Source organism: Leptinotarsa decemlineata, unplaced genomic scaffold, assembly GCF_025532065.1.
Source record: "Leptinotarsa decemlineata unplaced genomic scaffold, Ldec_3_MD MMD2_tig00000008_RagTag_RagTag, whole genome shotgun sequence".
In the NCBI taxonomy this organism is placed as follows: domain Eukaryota; kingdom Metazoa; phylum Arthropoda; class Insecta; order Coleoptera; family Chrysomelidae; genus Leptinotarsa; species Leptinotarsa decemlineata.
In genome coordinates, this window is record NW_027412537.1 from 11,773,170 (window position 1) to 11,780,563 (window position 7,394).

Genomic DNA, 7,394 nt, shown 5'->3' on the forward strand with positions numbered 1-7,394 from the left:
CCAGAAGACTCATATGAATTATTCCATTATTGTTGTATATAATTTTCGGGATGAATGTACTATCTGAATCGAAATGTTTCATTTGTCATCTGAATTTGTATGCGTTAAAAAAATATACATTCCCATTTTGTTACCCCTTCTTCAAAATTAAAAAAAATCCTGTGAAGTAATTGAAATTTGTTCAAATAGATTTTCTCACTTCCTGAACAAAAATGAAAAAAATCGACCGTGACAGGACTCGAACCTGCAATCTTCGGATTCGAAGTCCGACGCCTTATCCATTAGGCCACACGGTCGTCATACTTACCCTCTGAGAGTCCATAAACTCGACAGGACAATATCAACCCCTCTTGATATCAACCCCCATCAGAAATACATTAGATACAAATTAAATCGCTAATGTTCTATTGAAATTATCACTTTTTGCTAACTATCCTAACAAATGAATATAATGTACCTAAATTTCAGATATACAGCGTGTGTCAACATTGAGCTTCCATTAGTACTTTGAGATGAAGGTGTGAAATAAGAAAAAGCATATAGAAGTTTCAGACATTATTTAATAACACCTTTCAAAAAAAATATACAGGGTACTCAGTAGAAGCGTGGCGTATGAAAGTTGGGATATGTATATTACTTTTCATATTTGGTTTCTGCCAGAAAAGCACTCTCCTGTCGATTATTCAAGACAAAAATTTACTACTGAATAGTACAACAAATTAAAAAATGTATACATCAACTCAAAAGACTTTAAAAATAATCTTATTTATTGACGTACCTCTATAAACACATATAAATCCCCAGTATAGTTTTTCATCAAACTGTATATACCTTCCAATGTAACATCTGTGCGAAAACAGACGGCTCAAAAACCAAAGGTCACTCCAGATCACTAAGGTTGAGGATTAAGTGGGGAATGGGAAAAAATACTAGCGTGGCCCAAACAGAACTTGGTTGGTAACTCAAAAGAGGACAACTCCTCGGAAGGATGCTGATAGCTTACACTCACCCTCCCTAGTCTATAGATACAGACAGATCTTTGTCGTTAATTTCATTTCTTGATTAGTTATGCTTATTACTTGTCTTCGGTACAACTGGCCAGATGAAGTTAAGAATATTGAGTGTGTAATATATTTTCAAGCGGGGCGAATAATCATTTTTTGTGTTTATTCACTCGTATTATTTTATATTATTGTTTTTATGTAATTGCTTGTTTAGAAATTTTTGCTGAAATGAAACACTTTCATCACCATTTTTCAACACATTAGTAATGAAACATATCCAACGAATCACGATCTATCGAAATAATGAATCCCAACTGGTTGCAAGACCATGCATGAGTGTTGTTTTCCCGCACAAAAGAAATCACCGGTGAGAACAGCAGGTTTCCCACAGCAAGCCACAGTCCACTCAACTCAAGTGGCATCGAGGTCCGCGTTTTCAATTGCCGAACCACTCCAAGTTCAGCTTTCTTTGTCCCAACTCCTCTCGTGTTCAAAGTACTTGGGTAATCTTAAATAGCTTTATAATAAATCTAATTTTATTTGGCTGTGAATTTGACGCTTGAAGTCGCCTATGAAGTCTCGGGGGAAGGTTTTGTATCTGGGTCCTGATGAGGGGTGGATCGAGAGTAGAAATTTAAGAAATTATCTAAGAGTATATGGGTTAGAATAGACGTAATAATTGAGCCCTGCACATCTGTACCTTATTCTATTGCATGAGTAAGTATAATAACATACAGTCATATAAAAATCTAATTTATTCAACAGCTTTATTTCTGAATTGTGACACATGTTGATGACATCTGAGACCATAAATTAGCCTCAGGCAAGTATTCTCTATGCGTTGTCAACTTTGATAGCTAGGGATGTAATCATCAAGCTGCAGTATAGTTCATGAGAGATATTTTTGAAGTTACTGCCTGGGAAACATTTATCAATCGTTAGGTAGATTCATTTCTCAAACACCAAATATACCTCAGAATGAATGCCAATATTTTCCGAAATGTAAGAGGAAGATTTAAACAGTTTCAATCTTCCTCTTTGAAGATGATCACTTGGTGATCGAAACACGTGTCGAGGTGTTAAAAATAACGATTTGGTGTTGGGAAAAACTCCTGTAATATTCATTACTACACCAAAGGTTCCAAACAGTGCATCATAAGTGTAGATTTCATAAATGCTTTTGAAAGATACTTCAATATTAGTGGTAGGTATAATATTGAAATTATATTTCTAAAATTACGTTCTTACCACACATTTATGCATTGAATTATTTGTTTCAGATTCTCCTGGGCAAAAGTTGAGTACATTTGAAAGGCGAAGGATATCTGTGCCCAATATAAGGTAAAATAATAAGGGTGAAAATCACGAGAGGAGAAACCTAACCTCAAAAGTTTTGTTTATTATTGAATTCAATTCTCGTCCAAGATGATACTGGCTTATAATCTACAAATTCAAGTAGATACTTACATCAAAGTAATCTTCACAAAAATAAATCCGAGTACTGGGCAAATTTCCCGTTGGAAGTCATCTTGCAAGTTTGAGACATTCCGTGTTTTTTTGTACGGAAAAAACGTAAATGAGTTTTTCGAAGTTTTTATTGATGTATCAATACATTGAGGGACTGCACCCATCGATACACTTTTGTCATATTTAATAATAGTCATCATTAAATTCATGAACGAGCTTTTAGTATTTACATATAGTCTACTCGAATGTGACGTCACAAGCGATGCCACGACACTTTGAAGTGTTTTGGTGCGAATTTTGAACCTATAAGTTGTAGTGTATGTATTATAAAACATACCTAATAAACTTTCATATATAATAGACGATGTAATATAATGTATTTTCCAACATTGTAGAATAGTATTCAAAATCTATCATCATGCCTATTCTACTAGTTACATGAATAACGTAAAATTTCAGCAGACAGTTCTTTCAAAAGTAAGTTTGAAATGTATTCAAAATTGTATGCTTTTGTTCTGCAGTATATATAGCAATGAATCAAATATGGAGATTTGGTTCTCAGGTTTATTAAATTATAATGAAGTAAAATAAAAGTTTGTGAAATATTTTATTATTGAAAATAAATTTACTGTGTTATGTCAATTTTAAAATAAGTAACTCTATACATGGATGTGTAGATCATGCAAAGAAGTAACTTTCAGACACAAACTGAAAGGAAGTCCTCCTGAAACAGCTACTTTCATTAAATATTGAATTACACGAAAGAAAAAAATCTTTCGAAACAAATACTTTTATATGAACACTGAATTATACAGAAGATACTTTTCTCTACTCAGTTTGTATTTCAAACATTCGTTGTGGAATAAAAATCAGATATCATTCACATGAGTTCTACTTTAAATGAATGTTAACAAATTGCACTTACATGGAACACTGTCATCATCACTGGTATACATCGATGTTTCGCCTTAAGACACTTGCCTCAAGGCTCTTCAGTACTTACTTTACTTCTTTGCATGATCTACGCATCCATATATAGAGTTACTTATTTTCAAATTGATGACTTCCTTCCTTTCTTTGGAAGATTCCTTCATTTCCTTTTTTTTGTATCAAGATGGAGTAGTAGAAAGCCAAAAACTTTCTTTCCCAAAAATTAATCACTCCTAAAAATATAACCCCTTCAATTCAAGTTAACTCTACTTGTAAGGCACTGTTTGGAACTTTTGGTGTGTTAATGAATATTACTGGAAATTTATCACAACACCAAACCGTTATTTCAACACCTCGACACCTGTTTCGATCACCAAGAGATCATCTTCATGAGAAAGAATGAACTTCTTCTTGAGTGATCATCTTCCTCTTGAAGATATTCATTTGGTGATTCGTGTTAACTCTAGAGAAAAGTCCATTATTCAGAAGAAAACCTGTTTTATTCTACCATCGAACCTCTCCTGAATAAAAAATAATCCCTGAAGATTCAGACCGAACCCAAACGAGATAGGAATCGCATTCGAATTCGCTGAGACCTAAAATTCATTATTGTGTATGAGTGGATGATTTTCCCGCAGTGAAAAATCTTTAATCCAACAAACGTAACCCATTTCCCTCGCACAAGGAAAGCGGACTGCTACAAATAAAATACACAAATGCGGCATTGTGCGGTTTGAATTTACAAAGCAATTGAAAAGATTTCAATATATCTACTATGGGCGCTGTGTGCTGCAGATATTTGTGTACGGAATTCGATTGAAAGACCCCGGATTCAGCATTATGATGAAAATTTACACTTGTGCACTCCAAGGCATATGCTTCTGTTATATGTACATGGAAAATGTTTTGTCGGCGAGGCGACAACTTTTCCCTTTCATAGATGGATTTAATTCGTTTTCAGTTCGTGGCTTTTCTTAGAGATCGATTTATTCACGTTGTGTGGATATCTTTTGATACCAAGTCGCAGAGGCATCGAATTTGAGGATTCGGGTTATAGTATTTGCATTAAATTGAACATTTTTTCAAAAACTTTCTGGGTAGGTAGTAGTATAAACTCTCGTGTGGAAGGAATCTGGGAGTTGAAAAATTGCACTAAACATCGAATCATCTTTATCAATGGTACCTTCTTGGGATCCCGCAAAACATCTTTGTAAGAAAAGGATTTAGCTGAACTGAAACAACATTAAAACAGCAACATTTGAAACTATCGAAACTCTTCTTTGAAACAATTCATTTGAACCACACAAAAAATTCTTAGATATTCCGGTGGAACGAAGAATTGGTCATTTTTCTTCAGTCAATATGAGCCGACTATTGAAATGTTTCACATTAGGTAGGTAGTAGTATAAACTCTCGTATGAAAGGAATCTGGCAGTTGAAAAATCGCACTAAACATCGAATCATCTTTATCAATGGTACCTTCTTGGGATCCTTCAAAACATCTTTGTAGAAGAAGGATTTAGCTGAACTGAAACAGCATTGAAACAGCAACATTTGAAACTATCGAAACTCTTCTTTGAAACAATTCATTTGAACCACACAAAAAATTCTTAGATACTCCGGTGGAGCGAAGAATTGGTCATTTTTCTTCAGTCAATATGAGCCAACTATTGAAATTTTTCACATTAGGTAGGTAGTAGTATAAACTCTCGTATGAAAGGAATCTGGCAGTTGAAAAATCGCACTAAACATCGAATCATCTTTATCAATGGTACCTTCTTGGGATCCTTCAAAACATCTTTGTAGAAGAAGGATTTAGCTGAACTGAAACAGCATTGAAACAGCAACATTTGAAACTATGGAAACTCTTCTTTGAAACAATTCATTTGAACCACAGAAGGATTTAGCTGAACTGAAACAGCATTGAAACAGCAACATTTGAAACTATCGAAACTTTTCTTTGAAACAATTCATTTGAACCACAGAAGGATTTAGCTGAACTGAAACAGCATTGAAACAGCAACATTTGAAACTATCGAAACTTTTCTTTGAAACAATTCATTTGAACCACACAAAAAATTCTTAGATACTCCGGTGGAGCGAAGAATTAGTCATTTTTCTTCAGTCAATATGAGCCCTCTATTGACATGTTTCACATTAGGTAGGTAATAGTATAAACTCTCGTGTGGAAGGAATCTGGGAGTTGAAAAATTGCACTAAACATCGAATCATCTTTATCAATGGTACCTTCTTGGGATCCTTCAAAACATCTTTATAGAAGAAGGATTTAGCTGAACTGAAACAGCATTGAAACAGCAACATTTGAAACTATCGAAACTCTTCTTTGAATCAATTCATTTGAACCACACAAAAAATTCTTAGATATTCCGGTGGAGCGAAGAATTGGTCATTTTTCTTCAGTCAATTTAAGCTGACTATTGCAATGTTTCACAGAAAAAAAATCTAAAGAAATGAACTTCAAACGTTCAAGCCAGTCTCGATATACCTACACAGTAGGTAGATCATTGTCACATTAAGCTCTTCATTTCTTGTATCATAAAAGTCATGACACACTTTATCGACATTTTTTTTTGTGAAACTAATTACTTGAATACAGAATAAAGAATATGATTGAAGAATCTACATTAATTTTATTGTGGAGTTCTGAATTGAAACCAAACGATATTCATTCAGAGCATAAATATATGATTAGGAATTCAGTTTGTAGGCTGTCGTTATCTACAAATAGAAGGTAGATATAAAGTATCTCAATTATCTAGGATTCAGCTTATCCCTACTAATATTATATCAGAAAACAACTACTCCCCTGGCTAATACCACGAAGGGCGTCAATGCAGGAATCTTCACAGAAAATTTCCTGCATATGCAATTGGCAATACAACTGAAAGAGTGGACCTTCAATTTTAGAACGGGCACACTTGCAGACCGGTTTCGGGCTCATTAGCCACTCGTCAGTGCAAGATAGTGACCATCATCGACCTAAATTCAATGATATTCCTTAATTGAAAATCCGAATTCTTTCAGAGTATTTCATTCCTCTTCCGAAGTTGGAGCGAACATCACCAAATGTCACTCCATCTAGTGAACGAGGTACTAACCAACTGCATATCCGTAATTTGCCCGATTCCTCTGAATAAGGAAGAAAAACTTTCTTATTAGTCAGTGGGCTATGCTTGAAGATTGGCAGTAAACAAATCTAAATAAATGAACTTCAAACGTTCAAGCCGACGCCTGTCGGATATAATCCAACGCCCTTCGTGGTATTAGCCGGGGGAGTAGTTGTTTTCTGATAAACGTCATTCCATTCAACCCGCTGTGTAGGTATATCGAGACTGGCTTGAACGTTTGAAGTTCATTTCTTTAGATTTGTTTATTGCCAGTCTTTAAGCATAGCCCACTGACTAATAAGACAGAAAAAAAAAGTTGAAAAAGGTGCCCAACAGGTGATCTAAGAAGGTTTTCTCATATTCATCAATGTCAAATCATTTGAAAATGGAACTTTTAACGGGTGATGATCGTATTGCCAAACATGCTCCAAACTAACTGACCATTATGAGAAAACAAGTATATCTGAGGCACCAGTCAATCTAATAATGACACTGATGATCTTCAAACATGACTCAACCACTGACAGATGCACCAAGCTCTTACGAAAGTTCGAAATAGATGAACACTTCAATCTAGCAGACCACTAGTATAATCTTCATGAAGTCATTGTTCACTGTGGTTTGACAATAGTCGTGTCACGGAGTGTTGAGTTTATTGGAGCCTCTGTTTTATGAAAGAGAGGACATTGGCAGATGAAGATCTTCAGATGATGTTGTGCTGCATGTTTTTCCGTGTTTTCTTGCAGCTGAAAAAGCAAATGCGCTACTGGAATCAATGCAATCGCCCCGGAGCTCCAATTAATTTTTCCCGTTTCATCATTTCATGATTCGTATTACTTTTCTGCTAAATTGTTCATCAGTTAAC

General features: G+C 34.9%; 1 non-coding gene across 1 annotated transcript; it reads right to left on the reverse strand.

Moving 5' to 3' along the window:
• Window positions 1-223: 223 nt before the first annotated feature.
• Window positions 224-296, reverse strand: TRNAR-UCG (transfer RNA arginine (anticodon UCG)). The gene has a single exon. It is a non-coding gene; the product is annotated as a tRNA-Arg (tRNA).
• Window positions 297-7,394: the final 7,098 nt, after the last annotated feature.